The following is a 26,822-nucleotide window of genomic DNA, read 5'->3' as shown; positions in this document are numbered from 1 at the left end:
AAAACAAAGAAATTTAAAAAGGCTGGAGCTCTAACTCAGTATTACCCCTGGGTTCAATCCATAGTACCAAAAAAACAAAAGAAAACAAAAATACAGAACAAATGATTGGGTTATTGAAAGCTATCACTATGAGAGTTTGCAGGAATAAACTGTATAAGATTTAAGATTTTAACTTTGAACATAAGGGTATTGGTTTTCCGGATCTTAACAGTTATAATAAAATTAGTTACAAGATAAATGAAAGGTTGAGAGTCATAAATGTGCTTATTAGGAAAGTGAAATTCCAATATCTGTACACTTTGAAAAGAACTGTTATAGAAAAATATGTTCATATTTATTTCTTTATTTATAATCATGTCCCCAAGCATAGTAGCTAAAATGATCACTTATTCAGCATACTTCAAGAATGTTAGAGTTCATGATTTATATATTAGAAGACCACTGTGGCTGTATTTGGGATATTATTTGTATTTCAGAAACTTTACCTTTGAAAAATAGATACTATACAATTCAGGGTATGACCTATAAAGAAGCTCTCTAAAGTCATTGGTTTGCATCTCTTAGAAAATATAATAAAATATCAGCAATATTTTCAAAGTTTTATCTGTACTAAGAAATAGTAAACATAGAAAACAAAACATAATACTAGAATCACATGTGAATACTTTATCACAGTTTTAACTTTGTCATGAATGTATCAGTTTATGCTTTTGTACAGATGGTGATATCATATGGAGCAGGAAACAAATACATTAGCGCATGTTTTTGAAGTGACATTTTTGATTACTCTCATTAGACTAGGACACATATATAAAAGGAAAAGCATGTATGAACAAAAACAAAACACAAGAATAAAACGATGGTTATAATTCACAATTTTCTTAACTTCATAGTAAATCAGCAGAATTGAGCATGACAGCTTCAATTTAAAATATTTTTTGAAAACGTTTTGAAAGGGGGGTAGCATGTTCTGACTGGATTGCAAAATTTCATTCCTTTCAACTAGACTGGCTCAATTCCTGGAGAAGTCTATGAGGAGCTTTGTGATCACTCAGACTGAGAAAAGATGTGTGATAGCAAGCTACTGTTCTGCTGAGATATAGATAAATAAGGGATAAATAAATAATTGAAGAGTTTTGGACAGCTGGATGTCTGTAGCAATTGAAGCAAAGGGACTCGCACTGTGAAGATTTGAAGAACTGAAACATCTTGTTCCTATAAGCTGACAGGGTAATGGAGAAGATAGAATAAGATAATGCATATATAATCGTGAGTGCTTGTCTGTGACACATGATTCACTCAGTTGGAATTTATTATTTATATTATTTATGTGGATTATTGGTAAGTGCCTTCCGATTCTATTACCAACAATTTAGAAAGATTGAAGATAGGACTAGAAGACAAATAACACTGTCATACATATCATTTAAAAAACTTCGACTATTATTGAGTATTAAGCTTTCAAAGACTCTCTCTCTGTACATTTTCCTTCCTCCACAGAACCAAAAAATAGAAGCAAGAATTTAAACTGTTCTTCATTCACATCACAATATTGTAATTCTCATTCTGCAATGACTTTAATGTGGTATTATTGAGGAAGAATGCTTTTGATTAGTCATCTTCCACTATTTCAGATATTCATTTTTTCACCTCAAAAATGATATCATAAATGCATTTGTAATACACCTATAAAATCTGAATTTTTTCCCTCCAAAATTTTGTATTATCTCATAACAGATCATTAAGTAATACTCTTTATTTCACTTCCAATTGAATGTCATATGAAGAACAATCTGAGACTTGGAAATTCTTATATCTGGGTGAATGAGAAAACTTGCAAAATACATTTTTATGATTTTATGCTACAAGTACATTTTTGTCCCTATGCATGTGTGTGTGTGTGTGTGTGTGTTCGTACATTATTACATATATATTTTACATATATATATGATCACATTATCCTAAAAAATAAATGCATGCATGAATACATATATAATACATAACCTCTAATATATTTTAATTTGTATATAACAATTCTTTCCAACTTATGATGGGTTTATATTCTGATAAAGCCATTTTAAGTTGAAAATGTATTACTACATCTGACTTACTAAATAGCATTGCTTGGAAAACTAAAACAGTACAGAGGGTAGCTGTTTACACTCATAATCACATGGCTGCCCTGGAGCTGATGTGGGGGCTGCTGCCCAGCATTTCAAGGCAGTATGATTCTGAATGTGTCCAGTCCAGCCAAAACTCAAAATTCAACATTGAAAGTATGTTTTCAATGGAATGTGTATCACTTTTCAGCATCATAAAGTCAAATAAACACGTCAGGGACCATCCTCATGTACATACATGCACATGCTATGTTTTCATTATATTTGCATTCTCTAATGAAAAGGTATATGTGTATATGTAAATACTCACATGCATAATCACTGTGCACCTGTGTATGTGAGTGTGTAAGGAGAGTGAGGGTTGGGGAAGCAGTGCAGGGATAGAGTGTTGATCTAGCCTGTGGGAGACATCCCTGTAAGCATGGGATGGAGAGGGAGACCAAGGGATGAAGGGAGAGAAAGGAGGAGAACGTAGAAAGTGTTCCTGTCTCCCAAAAGCAATAATACCACTCTAGAGGTCAAAGATTCCCAAGAAGATAAAGTAATAACTAATGCTAAATTTTAAACAAGAATATATTTTATGATTTATTAAAAAAACTCTTAGAGTGACTAAATATATTTTATTATGAGAAACCAAATGAACCAAATAAATAGCTAGCCATGTAACAGAGACACATTGGTGTTTGTTTCAAATTATTTTGGTTATTTTGAGTGTTTGAAAATCTTTATATTAAAATGTCAGGAAAGAAGTACAACAAAATAAGTGTGCAGCTCAATATATTTTTGCCAAGTTAATGCACTAAAATGCCAGCTACCAAATCCAAACATGAAACAATGCCGGTAAGAAAAAAAAGCCCCTCTGTCTACTTCCAGTAACTGATTTTCTCGGTATCAACCTTCTAAACAAAATTAATTTCCCTATATCTTGATTTCATGTAAGGGTAATCACACAAGATCTGCTTTTGTATTTGAAATCCTTACCTCAATGTGATATTTGTGGAATTCATCCATAATGTAACAGTTAATTATAGTTTGGGAATGAATACACTAGGGCTTATTCATTCACTCCCCAGTTGTTGAGTATTCAGATTGTGTCCAGTGTTCAACCATTATACATAGTGCTGGTGTAAATACGATTTTACAAGCATGTGTGTGTCTATGCATGGGTCTGAATATATGCATGTATTAATTCTGAATATAGTTCTAAATACTAAGATTCACCAGTCCAGTTCCAGGGAGAATGTGCTACCAGCTGCCAGGTCTTTGGGGAACAACTATCTGCTGTCACCTGAGTCAGGATCTGCTCATGTGCAAAGACCACCTTACCTGTGCTCACAGTCTTCCCAGAAGGCCATTTCTGATGACTGGGTGAGCTCAGATGAGAACAGGGCTGTTGATTGTAGTAGTTGGTCTTGAGTAGATTTTGGTAGAAGCTTTGTTTTGTCAGCTTTTTCAGTGCTGTGACCAAAAAGAACTGACAAGAACATTTAGAGGAGGAAAGATTTATTTGGGGGCTCATGGTTTCAGAGATCTCAGTTCTTAGATGGCTGACTCCATTCCTTAGGCCCTGAGGTAAGGCAGAACATGGTGGTGGAAGACTGCGTGGGAAGGAAGCAGCTCACGACATCACACCAGGAAGCAACGAGAGACACTCCCCTCACCAGATATAAAAAACATACCCCGAAGGAACATCCCCACCAATGACCCACATCTCCAGCTACACACCACCTACCTATTGTTATCATTCAATTAATCCCTAACAAGGACTTGATTTCACAGATTAGGGTAAGACTCTTATAACCCAATCATTTTATATCTAAACCTTCTTGTATTACCCCACATATGAGCCTTTGGGGGACATCTCATATCCAAACCATAACAATCTTTCTCTCTAGAGTTCTTCCTAGGATTAGATGAGCCTGTACCAGATTGGTTTTCCAGTTCACATATTGTCTCTACCCAAAATGCCTCCTACTGCTTTCTTTTATAAATATTGACTCGCATACTCTTCTTGCCAAACCCAATTTACCTGTAAACTCTACCTCATTGTTGGTTTCTGGAAGGCTCAAAATAAAGCATGAATATAGCTACAAATAGAATTTGCAGGGTGGAAGTATTGTACCCATTCACTCTTAGTAAGTACTCCCAATTAATTTTTTGAACTGTATGATTTTATGCTTGGGATTTCTGGTTATCCCACACCTTTATCTACTTTTCAAATTAATGTTTTTCAATTTAGCCATTATTTTATTATTATAGTAGTAAGGCGACTTTAGTAGAGTTTTAAAAGTAATAATATTGTTCATCTTCCCTGATACTTACTATTTACCTAAATATAACCATTTGTTATTTCTACATGTCTTTTGACAAACTCTTATTTTGGGAGGGCTTTGTTTTTATATTTGTTTTACTTTGGCAAATAGAGGATTTGCTTAATATATGTTGAGTTTTAATTTGTTATAAGAGGCATATAATACCATATTATTTTGTGATTCTTTAGTAATTTTCATATTTAAGAAATTTCTAATATAAGGTTATGGTCATTATGTTTGAAAGTGATTTATAGATTCACCTACAAATCTTTGTAACTTGAAATTCTGCAATCAACCTGCATTATTTTGTGCATTGTGACTGGTAGAATGTTAATATAATGCAATCAATTGATTGGCTTTATTTATTAAAATGTCCTTCCCACTACTTTGTACTGCAATGTCACAAATCAATTTTATTCAATATAATTATACTTTGCTTTTACTTTTGTTTAGTTTGTACTAGAGCAATATACAGTAGCTAGGTTTATCCCAACAAAATCATTCATGCATGGAATTTAACTCACATCATTTCAGTCCCTGTTCCTCTCCCTCTCTCTCCCCCCAAATATCCACTCCATTTATCTTCCCCTTGGTAATCCACTATCCATCTTTGGTGCTCTCCACATGCTCCTAAAGGTGGAATTCCCTGTGGCATATTAATATACTCATAAAGTGAATTTGTTAAATTAATTCCACGTTTTTTCTCCTTTCCTGTCCCTCCTCCCTCCTTCTCGATACCCTTCTACTCTACAGATCTTTACTATGTATTTATGATATCCAATTCTCTGTGCTTATTTTCCTTGTTTTCTTTTAGCTTCCATACATGAGAAAAACCATGTGACTGTTAATTTTCTGATTCTATCTTATTTCACTTAGCTTGATGCTCTCCTTTTCATTGACATTTCCTTTTTCATTTCTGATTTTGCTAATTGAGTCCACTCTTCCCTTTTAGTTTGGTTAAGGGTTTATGAATCTTATTTATATTTTCAAACAGCCAACTTTATTGCATTGATCTCACATATTTTTAGAATTCTTGACTGCATTAATTTCAGCTCTGATATTTATTATTTCATGTCTTCTACTGATTTGGGTAGAATCTTCTTCCTTTTCTAGGGTGTCGAGGGGAACATAAGCTTATTTATTTGGTATCTGCTTTAGTTGTAATGTGGGCATTCAATGATATAAATTTTCCTTTTAAAACTGCTTTCATTCTGTCCCATTTTGCTAGGTTGTACCTCTTTTTTCATTTTCTTCTAATAATTTTTCTTCTCTCATTTCTTCTATGATATATTTTTCATTTAAAAGAGTATTGTTCAATTTCCATGGGTTTATGTGGTTTCTATTATTTCTCTTGCTAATGACTTTTAGTTTCATTCCATTATAATCTAACAGGATGCATAAAATTATATAATTTTTTTTTACTTGCTAAGACACACATTATGACCTAGAAGAGAGTCTATTTTGGAAAAGTTCTGTGGGCTGCTGAGAAAACAATAAATCAAGCTGTTTGGGGGTGAAATATTATGAATATTTCTATTAGGTTCATTTGACATATTACTATTTAGGTCAGAAATGTCTTTATTGAGTTTATGTTTATAAGACATCTATTGTTGAGAAGGGTATATTGAAATCATCCAGTATTATTGAACTGGGGTCCATCTATCTGGGATTTAATGTTAAGAAGTGTGTTTTCATTAATGGAATCAGGTGCATATTTAGGATGTACATATTAATTATCAGTATATCTTATCATTGGATTGTTCTCTTCACCAGTATGTTGTGACCTCCTTTGTCTCTTCTGGTTAATTTCTGCTTAAATCTGCTTTGCCAGATGAGAATAGCTACTCCTCCTTATTTTTAGACTCCATTTGCATGGAATATTTTTCTTCCATCCTTGAACCTTTGGCCTGCGGGTGTCTTTGCCTATGAAATCAGTCTCTGGCAAACAGAATGTAGTTGGACATTGTTTTTTGATTCATTCTGCTAATTCTGTCTTTTAATTGGGGAGTTGAGATCATGAACATTCTGTGTTATGATGAATATGTTTGCAGTTTTCTGACACTTTGGTTTGCTTCAGGTATTTCACTGGGTCTTGATTTCCATTTAGTTGGTTGCTCTGCCAGTGACCTTTATCTATTTAGTAACCTCAGGGTTTGTGCTGTCCTTAGCACCTGTGCTAATGACTGGGTTTCTGTTGAACTATCCTCCCAATGACCAAGTGATTTCAACCACTTCCTTTACCAACTCTGGGTTCATTAAAATCAGTCTCTCCATTTCACAGGATTCCCCAGAACAATTAAAATTTCTTTTCTCATTTTTCTTCAACCAGAGTTTTTTTTTTTTTCTCTCTCTCTGCATGTACTCCACTCCCATCAGCTGGCACATCTTGAAGGTAGAATTTCTTATATTATATGTAAAGTTTCTGGCTTTCTGTGTCTCTAGGATTTTTTTTTTTTTATCCACTGTTGTTTCAGTGAGTTCCCTTAGTTACCCATCTCACTGAGGAGCAGTCTTCTCACTTCTTAGTTCTGTCCCTGAGGAACTGCTGGGAAATACATCCTTGCACTGATCCAACATCATCTCTACTTTTATGTTAGTTTGCTAAGAACTCTGAACTGAGATCAATAATATTACCTAAATTTTAAGTAACAACATATCATTACTGATTATAATGTAGCAGAACTCTGATTGGACCAGAGCCTGGCCACCTTTGGTGAAATGAAATGATGTTTCATTGGCAAATGACACAGATCATTCACCCTTCCCACCACAGAGGAAGCTAAGAAAAGCCTCAATTCCTAGCATCTTCTTGATGTGGGAGAGAGTTGACTTTTGCATGCAGTGACCTAAGTATTTATTACCTTATTGTCATCAAAATATTATTTTTCTTATTTATTTGCCTCTGAACTATACTACAAAAATGTAAGCACTTTGGCATCTATGTTCATAAGAGTTAGAATTGTGTTCTTTTTCTCTAATGTTTCTTAGTGACTAAATAAAGAAGCAGTTCTTGCTTCTACATGGAATGCATAAAGTTAGAAAAATTGTCACTCTTGTATTAGCAAGATTTTTAAAAAATCTAAGAAAAATCTAAGAAATCTTGAGACTATTAGAGAGTTGGGCCCAGAAGGTAGCAAATTCAATTATCTCAAAATCCAAGAAAAAATGCACCTCTAAGAAAACATAACCAGGAGCACTCCCTTCCTTGGAAGTAGAACACAGGAAAAATATGGGGCCACTATAAAAGCAGATAAAATTGAGTGAAAAGTAATCATGAATTGCTGAGAGCCACATGTGTGTGAGCTGAGATTATAAAATACCTTGAGACAATACTGGTTAGAACTGACTTACAGATGCTTTCATATAAACATAATGTATTCATGAGACAGACTGGGGCCAACATGGGGCTGTGGAAATTTCCAGGTTTTAGTATAGACGGAAGAAGGCACTAGCCATTACTAATGGGAGAACTCAATGCCTAACTCCTTTCTGTCTCTGAACCTGCAATTCCTTGGGAAGGACAGTTAACACTGTCACCCAAATTATCACTATTTGTCCTTCAACTTGAATAATATATTACTTCATAAAATGAAATCCTTTCAGAAAATCTCATAATGAGTTCAAATAATGAAATTTCTAAGGATAATCAAAACGAGTCTTCCAATAACAAGTTTTAACCTATTCAAATAAACAAATTGTGGTTATTTTAGAACTAATGAATGTGTTACATGATGTGAAATTTGAGACTGAAATTATTTGACAGTATTAAAAAAGAGAACACATCATCATTGTTGCTGAAGAACATGGCTTTGCCTTAGCCACCCTGAAATTGCTTCCCAGTAAATAAATTAATGGATATGTTGGAGAGATTTATTTTATCTTGTTGTTATGAGCAATTGAAAAGAGTCGTAAAAGAAAAATATGTTTGCAGTTTGGTCAGTTCATTGCTCTTAATTACACTAAATATTGAAGTAGTCAGTTTCTTTTATTTTTACTGATTTTAGTAGTAAAATACCAAGCGTATCAGTGAAGGGGTCTTTGAATTCAAATAACAGATTGGGGAAATAAACAGGGTAAAATGCTATTACACAAGATAAGAAAGATTGATTTACTTAGTGCTGTAATGATTTCTATTTTGGCTATTACCTGGGCTTCACCATGATATGTTCTCAGTGATTCCTGGAGCTGGAAGCATCACATCTTTGTATGACTCTATCCAAAGACAGCACAATGTTTTCCTTCTCTACTCTGTTCTGTTTGGACTATTCCCCCAGAGGCCCCAGGCCACTTCCTTTTGGAGTTGTTGAGAGGAGTGACATGCATGGTTGCCTTACACTGATCAACTGCCCAACACATGGATAAAAGAACAGACCTATTAGTAAAGCAGCAGTAGGAGGGCAATGTTTCTTTTAAAGTAGCTTTGTGACCCTGTTGCTCTCAATAGCAATTGCCATCTTTAAGTATCAAGTAATATAACATAGCCTTGGTATAACAAAGAATTCCTCTTCTTTTTTTTTAAATATGAAGTCATTCCTAGTATAGAATTGACGCCAAGCACATGCAAGTACCAAGAACCAAAACCAGTCTCCTGTTGGGAGGTAGGTTGGCAGGTAGGAAATGTGCACCAATGTTCATATGGCTTCAGAGTATAAAAGATAATTTATGACCTCATGAGAGAAAGGTTCTCTACATAAATGGTATTGCCAAAAGCTCATCATGTGTGGGGTTTAAATGTGCTTTTAAATATGAAGAGGTTCATTAAATTGATGAGGTCTTGTTCTATTTCTTATAGTTCCTTATTTCAATATTCTAGTAATTGTACTCGACTTTGATTAAGAAGCATTTTAAATTACAATAAGAATATAACACATTACAGACTATAATACTCCAATGAATGAATATATTTTAAAAAGAACAATTGAAAATCAATTATCATAATTAGGCCGTAAGATTAAAATAATAGTAATTGCTGTGGAAATTAGACTGGTAAATCAATAATAGTATTTCTTTGTTGGGTTTCAATTAAAATATCAATGTTATTTATACTAATTTTATACTACTTTCTTTTTTGATTTTGACATACACACACACACACACACATACACATTCATATATCTCTCTCTATTCATCTATACAGACAGATAATAGAATAGTGTTTCCAAATCCAGATTTCTTAAAGAATATGGTAAAGGAGATTAGAATATTCTAAAATCTATGATCAATCATAAGTCTTCAAAAACAGGAAAGATCAATATAAGATGCAATTTGGAAAAAAAATTCATAGGGTTGAAAATGATTATTTGAGGAGAGGAAACTCCAAAGCAGAAGACCTCTCATGATAAGCAATGAAACCAGGCAGAGAAGGAGCTAGAAAAAGGGAGAAGACATGAGAACAAAGGAAATTCTTGACAAGAATAGCTTGTGTGTAAATAGTCACAAATAATTTGAGTTTTACACAATACAAATTTTATGTTCAAAATAAATGTGGAGATAAAAGAAGATTATTTAACAGGAAAGACTTAATCAGTGTTTTTTTAATTATTATTTTGGGGATTAAAGAAAAGATCAATTTGAAGGCTAATTATATGCCAATATTTGAATTACTATTACATGGAAGAAAGCTTGGTTTAAATATATGGAAACGTACAGCACTCTGCAGCCAGAGGGAAGAAGGCCCTCTGTTGTTTAAGGCATCAGATTATTGTGACTGGTTCCCCAGCAAATCTGCAACTGAGCCTGCTGCCATTCAAAAGTCCTCAGACTCAGCTGAAGGCTTTAGAGGAAGTGAGACTCAGTGGAACTGGGGTCTCCATGAGGACGTTAGCGATGTTTCTCGGTTTCCTCGAATCCATAACCAGAACTACTTTGATGTCAATAGACGTTGAGTTTCTTTAAAAGATTACTATCTTATAAAAAAAATGCATTATTCAAAAGTAAAAGCAAAAAAAAAAAAAAAAATAGAAAAAAAAAGGTTTTGAAAAAAGAAAATCATCTTTAAAGATTTGTCACCCTCACCTTGACCTTTCTATTCTGGCAATAGCCTCCTTCCCCAATTTCAAAGCCAAACTTTCTGAGCCTGCTCCAGTCTGTATTTATGTTACAGAAAGTCTGAGAAGAGATGTCTTTCTTTCAAGAAGACAGAATTCAATATTTGACCCTTGAAGACATAGTTCTTTACTTCTTTACTCCTTGATGTTCTCCTTCTTCTCACTCTTCTCTAACTCCTTAAGAAGTTGAAAATTTTTGTTAATGCATTTTCAAGTTTAGTGCTTTGAAATACATTCAAATCAATAATATCTTGGAGGCTTCTCTTTCTATACAACCTTGCTCTCATTTTAATGAAATGCTGAAAGCCAGACATGAGCAAGCACACATTATAGATCAAAGACTGGTTGCACTGACTTGGTGTCTTTCCCCAAAATATCGCATGCTCAATGAAAAAGACTGGGAGTCAACATGAAGCTTTGGAAATTTCCAGATGCTAGTGTGGGCATGGGAGAAGAGGGCAGCTAATAATCCAGGTAGAATACAAGCCTTGCCTGTCTCCCCGACATCACAGGAACAAAAGCCTGCAGGTCTTGCAGGAGGACAGCGAGTTCTGCCACCCATAGGATATATATCTGTCCTTCTGTTCATAAAATGAAACTTTTCATAAAATCTCATAATGAGTTCAAATAGCGCAATTTCTGAGGATAATACAAAAAAATGTCTTCCAATACCAAGCTTTGACTTGTTAAAATAAACACTATGTGGTTGCTTCAGATGTAATCATTGTGCTACATAGTATGTAATTTTAAATTATGGATTTTGGTTCATTGTATAAATATAACTTTCTGTATCTATTGCTGGTGGACATTTTTATGTTTCTATTTTCTTTACATTATGAGCAAATTTTGTCTCAACTTCGTTATACAAGACTTGTGGAACTATTGCTAATTTTCACTTAAACTCATTTAGGAGATAACATTTGCTATGTTTCAGAATAGCTCTGAATATAACTAAGTTGAAAGAAAAACCAGCAATGTATGAGCCTTTCCATTTCTTCACCTTCTGACCATATCTCCATATCTTTTTTAGTGAGATGAAATTTTTCATATTAAGTCATTTTCAATCATACCTAGATTAATCTTACTTTGTTTTTGTTTTGCTTTTCTTTGGAGAAATGCATTGAGCAATTAATTGGTCATGTTCTTGGACATTTTTATTTTAGTGAAAAAAACAAACAGATTGCTCAAGTCATATGGTCATTTTGTTTTATTTCTCTATTTTTTTTATCCTTGTGTAGAGCTTTTTATCCTCTTGCCAATGCCTTGCATCTTTATTTCCTTAATGGTAGTTTTTGATGAGTATAAAGTTTTAATAATATTTAATTACAGGTCTTTGATTTTAGCTCTTGATTACTCTAGTTGTTTATACATTTTGAAATTGGGCAGTCTGATTAATTGTACTTTTCATCTTTTACAATGTTATTTTATTAGCTTTTCTGTATATCTTTATTTTAGACTCTGTCAGTTTTTGTAAAAAGCAAGTTGAAATTTTTACCAAAATTACATTGAGCTTGTGAATTGCTTTGTAAAAAATTAACATGTTAGTCATGTTGAATGCTATAATGCATATGCACTGAATAATCTCCTATTTCTGTAGGTCTTTTTTACTTATTAATGAAGTGGTCTTAGATGTGTTTTTATCAAGCTTCATAAGCACTTTATAGTATTATATTTTATAATAATTTGAATCTACTTTATTTTTATTTTAATTTTTATTTTAGCTATCATATATAATTGCATTTTACTTTTGTATAATTATTTCCTATCCAGCAACATTGTCGATTTAACTGTTCGTTCTAAGAGTTCACAGTAGATTCTTCATATTTTTATATACATAATCTTGCCATCTATAATAGTTTTCTTTTATTCTTTCAAATCAATAAACAATTAAAATTTTCTTACTGTTATTGTGACTAAGACATACAACAACTGTTAAACGTAAGTAATATAAAAAAATCATTGACTTCTTCTAATACTATAGAAAAAGTATTGCAAATTTACTATTAACATTTTACCTATAGGTAACTCATAGGTATTTTATCAAGTTGGGTAAGCCTACATTTATCTCTGATTATCATGCTATTTTATTAACATGTCTAATGTTTTTTCAAATTTAATGAGTTTAGTCTATTTACATAATGAATTACATTGTTTGATTTCAAATGTTAACTGAATAATCACTTCTAATGACAACATCTTTTGGCTTTAATAATTTATTGAATTCATATTTTCTCTATTTAAATGGAATAGTAATTTCATTTTTTTTTTTTGTTTTGCTTCATTTTGTTCTGTTTTCCCATAGATTCGTGAAGTATAAAGATCTGTATTTTCTTATAGTACCCTTTTTAGTTTCCAGTATCAGTGTGGTATATGTTTTGCAATTAATAGGAGGATGTTTCCTCTGTTTTGTTGCAAAGATTTAGTATGATATTTACATTGTATAAGTTTGGTGAAATATGTCACTGAAACCATCCAGGCTTGCGACGATTGGAAGATCATAACACATTTAATTAAAAAGCAAGAGAGTTAGGAAAGGATTCTAGCTATATGTTGGATTAAAAAAAAAAAAAAAGAGAAAGAGAGAGATGAAGTTGTCACCCTCTGAACAACAATTTCATCAACAGAATCTCTAATGTGATATTTTTGAATTCTGAATTCTGTCAAAGGCAATTTCCAGGGAAAGTTTAGATGGTTCCTTGCAATTAATCTATGTTAATTTAAATTCTTGACTGAGCATCAATTCCACCCCCAGCCTCATGGCAGGCTGCAGTGTACCTGCACCCCAGAACAGCTTACAGAAGCAAAGATGGCGATGAAGACTGTGTATTCTAATTGCTGACTGCTGTTGCTAAACACAGAGGGGCAGAAACTGAGGTGAGCAACCATTGTTTTCAAACTTTCTTCTTTTGATGCAAGTTTCTCCCAATCCAAGTAAAGTGACTTGTGGGGGATATAAAGTGCTGGTGATCTTTTACTCCCCTTATTTTTCTCTTATTGAGGCATGGTCATTAAAGGTGAAAACATTAAAAAGAAACTTCAGGCTGATACTCAGCACAAGGACAAAAAGCAAAATGGGAAAACCGGGCCAAAGTTCTGGGGAAGGGGGAAGAGTGAGATTTCCCAGGTGACCACATTCTTAGAGTCAAATGTCCATTTTAACAACAATAATGAAAGTAAACAGGCATAGGAAGAAACAGGAGCCAGGTGGGTTGGCACACACCTGTAATCCTAGTAGCTCAGGAGGCTGAGGCAGGAAGATTGCCAGTTCAAAGCCAGCCTCAGCAAAAGCAAGGTGCTAAGCAACTCAGTGAGAACCTATCTCTAAATAAAACACAAAATAGGGCTGGTGACATGGATCAGGGTTTGAGTGCCACTGAAATAATTCCCTGGTAGCCTCCCCCACCAAAAAAGGAAGCAGGAAAGTATATCACATCCCAAATAATTAAACCAATAGATGCTATCCATGAGACAGAATTGGCAACAGATATTCTAAGTCTACAAAGACTATGAATTCTCTAAATTCTGGAAAGACCCTAATATTTTATTAAAGATGAACCAAAAACTAAAGGAAGACATCAAGAATGTCAGGGAAATTATGTATAAATAAAATGGAAATGACAACAAAAGAGAAAATCCTAGAAAGAAAAATCTCTCCAAATTTTGCAGGTGGAAATCTTTTTAACTGAGGATTTTCAAATGCACTGCAGGTATTCAAAGACAAATTTGAACAGAAAAGAGTCAACAACCTTGAAAATAAGTCAACTGAAATGATCAATGAAATAAATAAAAACAGAAAAATAAAGAAAGAAAATGAAAAGTTATAAACAGTGCCTAAGGGATCAGGTGGAACAAGATAAGCATAGTGGGAGTTTCAGAAGGAGAAGAGAGAAAAACTGGACACAGAAAATAGGTGAAGGAACAATGACTGAAATTTTCCCCCAATCAGTGAAAATGTGAACATAAACATCTGAGGAATTAAATAATTTCCAAATACAAGGAATTCAGAGATCCTCACTAGACAACTTGTAATTAAACTGTCAAAAGAAAGTCTGAGAATCTTGAAAGAAGCAAGAAAGTAGTGACTCCTAACATACCAGAATATCAAGATTATCAGCAGATGTCCCATCAGAAAGCAGAAGATAATGTGTTCACATACTCAGAACACTCAGACCAAAAGTCAATCAGGAATCTCATATTTGTTTTCAAAAATAAGGAAGAAATAAAAACATTTCCAGGTTGAGATGGAACAAAAAAAGCTGAGAGAGTTCCTTACCTCTGGATTTCTCCTGAAATAAGTGGCCAAGAGATTCCTGGAGGTTGAAAAGCAAATGACACTAGACTAACTAAAGTCTGCATAAAAAAGTAAAGGTGAATAAAGGACAATTCTAAAGGGTCGTATTACTTTAATTTATTTTGTAAGTTTGCACTTTTTCTACATAATATAAGTGAACAATTGTCATAACTTTGTTTAATGTAATTGCTGCCCACACCCATGTTTAGGCTGACATAATTTTCTAAAATCTCAATAATGACCTTTGACCTTATTAAACTTATCTTTTCTAAGTGCTTTGATTCACCTACTCAAGTTGTTACAACTCACTTATTTTCATCCTAAATGATCAAAATCCCATCACACCTCACAGCCGCTGACCATGATAAAGCCTATGGTCAACACTAGAATTATATAGATAATTATCTCTATTTTCATGAGTTTTATTAAAGTTTTGGTCAACTTTACATCATTGTAACCAGATTAACTTACCATAACAACTTGGTGGAGGAAAAGTTTATCTGGGGCTTGTGGTTTCAGATATTTACCTGTGGTCTGTGGGTTCCATAACTCTATGCCCAAAGTAAGTCAGAACTTAATGACAGAAGGAAGGCTGCTCAGTTCAGGACAACCAGGAAGCAGTGATAGAGAAAGCAAGGTGCCCAAGACCAAATTTCCACACAAGAGCACACTCCCAGTGACTTACTTCTTCCAGCCACACCCTTCCTGCCTACAGTTAGTACCTGGTCAATCTATTAAAATGGGTTAATCCACTGATTAGGTAATACCTCTCACAATCTGGTCATTTCACCTCTGAGCATTCTTGCATTGCTCACACATGTGTTTCTTGGAGATGCCTCATATTCACACCATAGCACTCTGCTCCTGGTTCTCAAAAGCTCATGCCCATCTCACAATGAAAAATACATTCAGTCCATCTCTTAAATGGACTAATCCATTTAAGACTATTTAGTCCAATAGTCTTAAAACTTTCAGCATTGCCAAAATTCCAAGTCAAAAACAGAATCTGTGACCGACAAACTCTTGAGTGTGATAGTAAAAGACCAAAAGCAGGTTATGTATAGCTAATATATAAGGGCACAGAGCAAATATTTCCATTCTAAAAGGGACAGAGAGTAGCACAAAAAGAAGGCATGGGACCCAAAGTACACTGAAATCCAGCTGGGCAAATGAGTCCTAATCCAAAGATGGAAAGAAGTAATAAAAATTAGAGTAGAGAGCCGGTCACGGTGGTGCTCGCTTGTAATCCCAGTGACTCAGGAGGCTGAGGCAGGAGGATCACAAGCTCAAAGTCAGCCTCACCAAAAGCGAGGCATTAAGCAACTCAATGAGACCCTATTTCTAAAAAAATACAAAATAGGGCTGGGGATGTGGTTCAGCAGTCAAGTGTCCCTGAATTTATCCCTGGTACCCCTGAAAAAAAATCAGAGTAAAAATAAATGAAATAAAAAATATAAAAACAATAAAATATCAGTAAAAATAAGAATTTGCTTTTTAAAAGATTAAATTTTCTAAAAAAAGACTTTAATAAAAAGAGAAGACTCAAATAGCTAAAATAAAAAAAAATAATTGGGTACTTTACTACTGATTTGGTGGAAAATTAAATAATTATAGACCAATACTAACGAAAATTAACAAATTATATAATTTGGATGAAAGGGACAAGTTCCTAGCAATACAAAACCTATTTGGACCCAATTACGAAGAAAGAGAAAAAGGGAATAAATTTGTGACTTTAAAGGGATTGAACTTAGAATAAACATCTCCCCTTCAATAAAAGAGCCCTGGATCTGTGGATTCACTGATGGATTCTACCAAACACACAAATAAGGGAAAGAAAACTAACCGATTTCAAACTTTTTCAAACAAAGATAAAGATAAGGAATAATTCCTAACTTAATCCATAAAGATAGTAGTACCTTGATATCAGAGCCAGATATATACAAGAAAATAAAACAAACCCAATATCCATGATGAATACATTTAAAAAAAAAAAAAAAAACAACTCAACAAAATATTAGCAAGCCATATTTAGCAGCACATTAAAGGGATAATGCACAGTGATCCTATGGCTGTTATTCATGGGATGTAAGTGACTCTGGTATTGGAATCAGGTTTGAGTCCTGTTCCCCCAGGGTTGAAGGTTGAACATGCAAGAAATTCTAAGATAAGGGCAAAAAGTTGTATTTAAAGAATAGGGGGAGAGAGAGAGAGACAAAGAGAGGGGAGAGAGAGAGAGAGAGAGAGAGAGAGAGAGAGAGAGAGAGAGAGAGAGAGAGAGAGAGAGAGAGAGACTGACTCTTCTACAGAGCAGGGTTTCCAAGTTGGTACCCGAGGGAGTAAGGGTGACCTGCCTCTTGTGTATGTGTGTTAGGTTTGCTTTCTTCTCATGTACCCTCCTCCTCTTATCTTGACTCTGTGACCAGTGACCAAAAGGTGGAGTGACTAGGGAAAGGAAGAGAGCCTTCCAGGGGGTATTCATCAATAACTTCTTGGAGGGAGGAACAATTCCCTGGATTCAGGTAACTTTGGCAACAGGTTGGAGGAGGGGGAAGTAATCTGGAGGTATTAGCATTTTATTTCCTCTTGAACCAGCCCCATCTTCTTGACCCAATCATTCATTACCTACACTAACTGTCCTTTTGTCCTCCAACCTCATAAGGATGCTTCAACACGTAAAATTCAGTAAGTGTAATACATCATATGAGTATTATTGTCATTTATTATGAAAGAAATAAACCACTGGATTATCTCAATTGAGGAAAAGAAACAATCATTTGATAAAGACACTGAACAAACTAGAAGTAGAGGAAAACTACTTAAACATAATGAAAGCCATATATGAAAAACGTACAGTGAACATGATATTTGATGTGAAAATACTGAAAATATTTCCTCAAAGATCAGAAACATGGCAAGATATCCACTTATACCAATTCTATTAAACATCGTACTAGAGGTTCTAGTCACAGCAATTAGACATGAAAGAGAAAAGTCATTCAAATTGGAACACAAGAAGTAAAATCACCTCTACCCACAGATGATATAAATTCATGTTGAAAAGCCTGAAAGTTCTGCAGAATATTGTTGGAACTAAGAGAAATTTCAGCAAATTAGCAAGGATAAGTCTCACACACACACATACACATACACACAAATATATACATGTGTATATATATTATATATAACTTAAAAATTAAAACCATTGTTTTATGATAGCATCAAAATGAAACAAATACTTAGGATATAACTTAACCAATGTGGTAAAAGCCTGGTACAATAAAAATTATAAACATTGATGAAAGAAATTAAAGAAACTAAATAAGTGGAAAGAAATTCAATGTTCATGGATAGGAAGACTTAATTTGTTAAGATGCAGACACTATCCAAAGTGATCTACAGATTCAATACAGTCTCTCTATAAAATACAATCATGCTTTTTTATAAAAACAGAAAAATCTCTTGGAATTCTTTTGGACTACTATGGAACCACTAGTAGCTGTGACTTCTTGCTCTGATGTGTACTCCCACCAGCCACCATAGGGTCTTCGCAAAAGCTTGCAAATATTCTGTCACTTTTAGCCTTCAAAATGTAAGAGGACAAATAGATGAGAGTGTGGAATACAAGGTTAAAAACATTCCATAAAATGAGCCCACTGTACTGACTCCCAGATGTTTCTTGAACCAAAGCAATCTGCCTAAAGTCTGGCCTGGCCTGAGGGAACAGGAAATGCCACATTTTTAACACCTGAGACTGGGAACAGAAGGCCTGGCACAGATAACGAATAATGGGGGTGGAGGATATGAGAGCTGTTTCTCAAAGAAGACAATGGTTTCCTAAGAGCTAACCTTCAGGTGACACTTCCCAGCAGGAGGAGTTGCTAGGAATTGCTCCCCCTACCCCCTGCCCTTAGGCACCTACCCAGAGAAGAAAGAAAATGAAGGTGGGGGATTCTGGAGGTCTAAACGGGAATGAGGCACATCCACTTCCTTGGGCACCCAGCTCTGGGCCCCACTTCTCTCCAGAGAAGTCTATCTCTGTCCTTTTCTTAAATAAAACTTGTTTTGTATACTTTCCTCAGTGTTTCTTAGGTGTTTAATCTTTAACACCAGAGAATGGAGGAACCATTCCTGATCTCCAAGTATCAAAACCACTAGCTAAATAAACATCTTTGTATAAAGTGAATTGCCTTGGGTATTTTGTTGTGGTGAATATTACAAATATAGCGGCAGATACTTTTATTTACCTCTTTATTTGTTTCATGATTTATATTGAATAGCTAAAACATGGAAATGAACCTCCCCACTGATGTTTAAATGGTAGATGAGAAAGAGACAAAAAGAGAAGAAAAAGAAACCAAGAGTATTAAAAAAAAAAAAAAATCCACGAGGAATTCCCTTCCCCCTTTTTTTGGATAATTTCAATATTTGGGGAAAATGTTTTATTTATATGTATAGATTCATAAAAGATGATTAAATCTTGGTCTACATAAGCTAAAGACAAGCAACTGAAATTTTGAAACCATCAGAGAAATGGTTTCATTGAACTTTCCTTTTATTAGAGTATTTATCACAGAAAACTCTGCAAACAAAAGTTATTTGTCTGAAACTATGTAATATTTGACGTTGCTAAATATAATTATAAACTCAATCACATAGATATTAAACATAGCTCAACATTTTTAGCTTCTATAGTTTATCATGGGCCCATTCTCTTTAGGATGTGTTCACTGGACCAAAATTAGATGCAGAAAAATGTTGATCCCCTTTTACAAACATAAATATTTAAGTACTTCCCATAAAAGAATTAACAATTTAAGCTTTGAGAGATTTATGTATGACTTGTGAAAATCAGTAAAGTATAGGGCCAAGTTTAAAGTCACTTGGTTAGTTGAGTTTATTTTCTACAAAGTTTCTTTTAATTGTCTTTTATAGTTTCAGTCCTGGAAAATTGTAACATACAATCATGAATGAACTGCAAATTTTACTACTAAAATTTACCAATCAATTAAGGAAAGAAAATCCATAATTGTTATTTATGCCCCCAAATGTCTTGAGGCCAAGATTTATTTTGGTGTGTTACAGAAATTACCCTATTCATTATAAAATTATAATATATCATAAGTATATTGTGAACTATTTTTTCTCTGTTTATATAGTATTCCATAAGTAAGTATTAAAGTAATCAGGTAGTGAATAAGATAGACTAAATAATTAGTTGAAATTTACTATTCCCCTCATGTCAATATTTTGGGGAACATTTCTGGCATTCATGAAGTGTATAGGGCTAACTGAAGATAAATTTTTATAGATTTTATATGATATTATATCACTCTTTCCTCCTTGAATTCTTTATTCTATTCCATGGAATTCCACGAAGTAACACATATAATGCATACTCACATGCATGCATACACACACACACACACACACACACGCACACACACAGAGGTGACACTTTTTAGGGATACTTTAGTCAGCTTTTCCTTGCTGTGACTAAATGATCTAACCAGCACAATTATAGAAGAGGAAAGAATTATTTGAGGGCTCAAGGTTTCAGAAGTCTTAGTCCATAGAAGGCAGCTCCATTTCTTGGGACTCCAGGTGAGGCAGAATATCATGGTGGAAGAGTGTAGCAAAGGCAAGCAGCTTGCATCAGCAGGAACCAGAGAGACAGAGAGAGAGAGAGAGAGAGAGAGAGAGAGAGAGAGAGAGAGAGAGAAAGAGAGAGAGAATTTCCACTATATACCCCAAAGCCATGCTCTAATTCCAATCTCCTCCAGCCACACCCTACCACTTCAATAGTGTAGTACCAAGTCCACTTGCATAGCTCCTCTTATTTACAGTCCATTCAGGAGAGAAAATGTTTGTATTTATTAAATGTCTAAACAAAAAGGAAAGAAAAAGAATTACATTGATTTATTGTCACCCAGTTTCCTAAATTTCCTCAACAAAATGTCTTCGCAGTAACTGGCAGATTTTCTTTGTGTTGGACTTAACTCAGTGGTGCTCTCTCAGTGACCAAGCTGATGCAGCACAGCTGTCTTTACCTCCATATTTGAACCCTTCAAAATGCCAAAGGAGTGAGTTAGGGCTTATTTTATGAAGATCAATCCACCATAAGCAGCAATGCCTCTTGCTTTCGGCAAACCTCGTCCTTCTTCCATACTGCTTTGTATCAATGAAGCACTACCTCCTCACAGAAAATTTAAGTCTCTTCATCCAACAAATGAGCAAATGATCAAATGGCATGAACAGGTCTTCCAAACATAAGCTGAGGAAGTGGGGTCTGTCTTGTTGTGTGTCAATTTGTTATTACCTGGTGTGTAGTGTCCTCTAAAGTCCACACCTGTCTAGAACTTCAGAACATGACTTTATCTGGAAATTGGGTCTTTTAATATGTGATGAGTTAAGTTAATATGAGGTCATACTAGACAAGTGAGAGCATTAAATCAAATCACTTGTGTCTTCGTAAAGAAAGAACTGGAAGATTCAGATGGACAAATATCAAAAGGAGGCAGAGATTGGACTTGTGCTGTCAGGAGGCCAGAACCTCTCTGGTCCCTAGGAAGATGGCAGAAAGGAAAGATTCCATTCCAGACATACAAGGAAAATGCACTTTGTTTATGACTTGAGCTTGTATTTCCAGCCTCCAGAACAGTGAGAACAAATTTTGGGGTTTACTTGGGGTGAGAAGAGGAGCTTTTGTGATTAAGTATACATAATGCGTAATTTTCCATTCTAAACACTTTTAAGTGTACAATTCCCAAATTCATGTTGTTTCAAACTATTTAATTTCAGGGATCTTGTTATGATCCTGTTAAAAAACTAATGCACATCCCTCAGTTCAGGATAGAAGTTTAATATCTTAAGAGATTCTTCTAGTCATATCCTTGTGACCTGTCCTGTGCTAATTTTTGGAATTTTAATACATTCTTAATATATTTGTTAGTGATATAAGTTTTAACAAGTTCATGAAGGCCAAATACTGAATCATCTTTAGAAAAATAATTCCCCAACATGAATTCTAATTCTGCCATATTATACCAATTCAGAATTCAGTTTATAGAGAAAGAAACACTAAAATCAATTCACCACAGTGACATAAAATACTTTTGAACTGCTGCTTTCTGAGAGGATATTTCACAAATGGAAACCTAATCATACAGAGATATGTGTACCTGCATAATTATGTTTTCCTCTTCTGTCAGACTTATTCATGAGAAAGGTATTGTCTGCCTTTACATGAAATTGTGGGATGTACTAAAGACATCACTCACTGTATTACAGTATGTGTTATGTACCCTGTCCTGTAAACAGACATCTCTAAGAATGCAGTGTGCAATGGATGGCACCCAGTCTCTGTAGACTTCATTATTTCAGTATGACATACCATTATTTATCAATTTGCATAGGTTGATAAATATTTAAATCACGAGGATAAAAGTCATTGTAATTGGGAAAGAAGGTAAATTGCCTCCCTCCTTTGTAGATGTTGTGAACTCATATATAGAAACCCACAAAGTCTCTAAAAAATGTTAAACAAATAAACAAAATCAACATAAAAAGTAGTTGCATTTTCATACACTTAAAATGAACCATTCAAAAAAGTAAATCAAGTAGACCCTCTCATTTAAAATATTATCATAAATAATACAATATTTACAAATAAATTTAACCAGGATGTGAAAGATATGTAAAATGAAATCTACTTGGAAATTTATGAAATTCTATGCTCATTTAAGGAATTCTATGCTCATTAATTGAAATAATTAACATTGTTAAAACTCCCATAGTACCTAAAGTAATACATAAGGTTAGTTCAATTCTTATTTAATTCCAATGGCATTTTCACAGAAATGTGTTGAAAATCCATTTGAGACTACTAAAGATCCTGAACTGGTAAAGCGATCTTGAGAAAGACAAATGAGTGGGTATCACAGTCTAGTCTTATTTCAAACTATACTAGGAATCTGCAGTGATAAAAATATGATGTTGGCATAAAATTGACCCATACAAGGGGGAAAGAAGGAAGAGTGGAGAGTAAAACCTGACAATTAACACTTAGTCTTTGACAGGAGTTCCAAGAACATACAATGAAGAAAGAAAAATATTTTCAGTCAGTAGTGCAGGGAAAATTATATACCCACATGAAAGAGAAGGATACTGGATCCTTGTCTTATTGCATTTTCAAAAAGTAACTCAACATATCTATCAAAATGTACAACTGCATTGTACTATCATATACAACCAGTTAGAACAAATAAAATTTAAAAATTTTTAAAAATTATAATTATGTATTTATTTAGATAATTTTGGTACCAGGGATTGAACCCAGGGCACGTAATCACTGAGTCACATCCCCAAGCTTTTTATACAAAATTTTTTTGAGACAGGGTCTTGCAAAGTTGCTGACAGTCTCACTATATTACTGAGGCTGATATTGAACTTCCATCCTCCTGCCTCAGCCTCCTGAGCCACTGGGATTATAGTTGTGCATCACTGTTCCTGGCTCAAAAATATAATTAAAGAATTACATGTAAGATAGGAAGCCATAAAACTTATAGGAGTACACAAAGGAAAAGTTTCTTGATGTTAGTCTTGGTAATGTTATTTATTTATTTTTATTTTTGGATATAACACCAAAAGTTTAGGAAATAAAAAGCAAAAATTAATAAGTGGGATTAATCAGATTGAAATATTTTTGCACACCAAAAGAAAGAAGTCAGACATACAAAAATGCTGTATATCTCACTTCCATGTGGAATCTAAAACAAAAGAATTCAAACTTACAAAAGCAAAGAGTAGAATAGTGATTCAAGGAAAATAGGATGATATTGGTCATAGAGTACAAATTTTAACTTAGAGGACCAGTAATTTGGGGGGCCTAATGTATAATGTGAGCAATGATGAAAGCATTAATCAATTTGAAAGTGATGTATCATACAGTGAAAACATATAAAATCATCACATTGAACACATTGAATATTTACCATCTTTGTCAAATTAAATAATTTAGAGTACAAAAGCAGATCAAAAGAGAAGATTAGCATATGCATTTGGACAGATGAAATAAAAAGTCATCCACACATAAGCAGAGAACAGAGTGAGGCTGGATGGAGGGTTAAGTATCGAATTGTTATTCAGTAAGTATAAATCTTCAGTTGAACAGGGTGAGTGATTTCCAGATATGTGCTGTACAACAGAATACCTATAATAGCAATGCAATGTTGTACACTTTACATTAAGATGACTGACCCCACATTAAGTGTTCTCAGCCCATTTACCTACACATGTGCATGCACACATACACACAAACTACATAAGAACAGAATGAAAAATTGTTTGTGACCCTAGGCAGTGATCATTAATCGAAGTCGAAGGGAGGAACTGAACTGCAGTGGATCTAGGGGTGACTGGCTACTCACAGCAGAAACTCCAATGTTTGAAATAGCAACAGCCTGGTCAGAGAGGTCCTGACTGTGAATTCCGACCATGGCTGAGAACTGATTCTAGGGAACTCATTTCTTTTCTTTATCTTTTGTGGTACATTTTTGTGGTACAGTTCTTATTGTTGCTATTAATTTTATAGAATCATGGGTTTTATTGTGTCATATACCTTCATGCATATAACATAAGGACCAATCTCACCATCCAGCACCTGGCCCAGCCCTTCCCTCCCTCCTCCCCCCCAACCCCTTACTCTACCCTAATGGATCGCTGTCTACTTTCATGATGCTCTTTTTAAATTTTTTTTCTCTAGTTTCCACATAGGAAAGAAAACATAGACACATGTCTTTTGAGTATAGCTCATATTGCTTAACATGATGTTCTCCAGTCCCAAGTGTTTTTGGAAATGGCATAATTTCATACCAGAAGAAAATATTTATAGGTATTGGACATTTTTTAGTGCCTTGAGTGTGATGGTACTAAGGTTTCATATATATGCCCAAAATCATTAAAATGTTTATATTAAATCTGCACAATTTTCACATATCAGTTCTACCTCAGTAAAGTTCAAAAATAGGAATTAAATAGGACAAATAACAACTCTTGAAAAATCCTATCAATAATGTATTCCTTAATCAGTGAACTAAAACCATGACTGCATATTACTCTTTTTATATATATATTTTTTCTCTCCTTGTTGGATCACCTCGACTGAAAATGACTTATTTTTAGTATCATGTTCAGATAAATCTGTTTTCTCTAGCATAATTTATTAACATTTAAACTACTGATAGCTTTGTAATGTTTCTCTTTTTTTTTTTTTGCAATTCATTATTAGTAGGTCCCTATAACTATTTTAAAAATATAATGAATTTAAGAACCATCATATTCACATTTGAATACAAATGCTTATCTCTGCCCTTTTATGGCCAAGCACTAGTGAGTTAGCATAAAAAGCAGTAGAGACATTTCTGGAAGCTGCTCTGACTGTCTGTCCAACTGGCAGAAATTTAATTACACACAGAAGAGACTGAAAAACCACACAAATAACCATTTAAACTTAAATTGAACACATATCTAAGGCATCTTCTTTCAGCTGGAACCCAAAGATAGAACTTCTGTATTTTTTTTTTTTCCAATACTGAAGGAAAAGTAAATAAGGAATAGAGAGGAAAAAAATGGGGTTCTCATCAATTTAGGGCAAATTATATAAAATTAGGGATAGGGAGCGATGATTACATGTTACAAAGTTCTTACTACTGTTTTGAAAGGATCACATACAAGTGAGGGACCCTGAGATTTAGGTCTCACAGAGTTCTACTAACCCCCCTCTGGAGAAAATAAAGGGATGACAAGATGAAGTGTGAAGATAAAGACTGGAGAAATCCTAATATTCATAGTTCAGGGAGACTAGGAGGTATCAGGAGCAAGAACCGTAGGGTAACGAAGATCAGGGAAGAAACTTAGGCAGCAGAGTGTGATTGTTTTTGAAAATCCACTGAGTGGTCAAAGCAGACTTTCAATGATGATTGATAGCTGCCAGATCTTAAATGGAAGTCTTCAGTGCAATAGGTGGGAATGGGAAGGAACATGAGAAGCAAGACCTAAAGACAGCTCAGGAGCTAACTGAAGTGTGCATCTATGAAAGGAATAAAGTGACAAGTCATCGTTTGCACAAGTGTCATAGGGCTGATCATAATCGGTCATCTACATTTATGTAGCAATTTTATCACTTTTTTGCAATTTTCAGGATGGCTCTCATCGCAAATGAAATTTCACTCTTATGTCTTAGCTGCTGTACTGACTCTAAGGGACCAATCTACTCATCCTCATCCTACTCTCCTGCTTATCACTGTGATGCTGATGGTATCCCAACACTCCGTGCCTTACCCAGATTGCAAGAACTTGTCTCACGGAACTCATGCCTGCATTCTGACTTCATGCCTTGCTTCTGGGCTAAACTACATTTCTGTGTTGTAGGAAGGCTGGGTTACATGCACAAGTGCCAATGTGCCATATTTTCTTGTCAAGGAGACTTTGCTGTTTCCTCTGGAATAGACCACTGTCTTTCTCAATCACCGTGCATTGCCCTCTCCTTCAAAGATTTGTTGAATTTTTTTTTCTGGGTGTCAACTTTCTTGGCATTCTCTTCAAGAAATATTGCTTACCTTTGTGTCCCTGTTCTATGTCCAGCTACTTGATCTCTTTCTCTCCCTGATTCAATGCTTAGGCATTTCGTATCTGTTTTGCTTGTCCGTCTTCTTCATTTTAGGGTGTGTGGGGTAATGGAGAAATCCTCTATATCCATATACCATTTAAAGTTTTGTCTGCCACAGTGCTCTGTGAAGACATTGAATCAATAGTGGGTTTTTTGGTCTTAAATATCTGTTAGTATGCACTGCTTAAATCAATCGAATTATAATAATGAGGCATAAATATAAAAATGTCTCTAAATTGTTGAGATAGGTGCACAGAAAATACCCAGCAATGATGATAGATGCAATTGTGGATAGTTTCTCATATTCCTATTTATCCTAACTCTTAATCATTCTTTTTTCTGTTTGTTTTGGTGATTCTGTGGAATGAACCCCCAGGAGCTAAC

The sequence above is a fragment of the Sciurus vulgaris genome (assembly GCF_902686455.1).
Source record: "Sciurus vulgaris genome assembly, chromosome: 9".
NCBI lineage: Eukaryota > Metazoa > Chordata > Mammalia > Rodentia > Sciuridae > Sciurus > Sciurus vulgaris.
Note: the sequence above shows the minus strand (reverse complement) of the source record.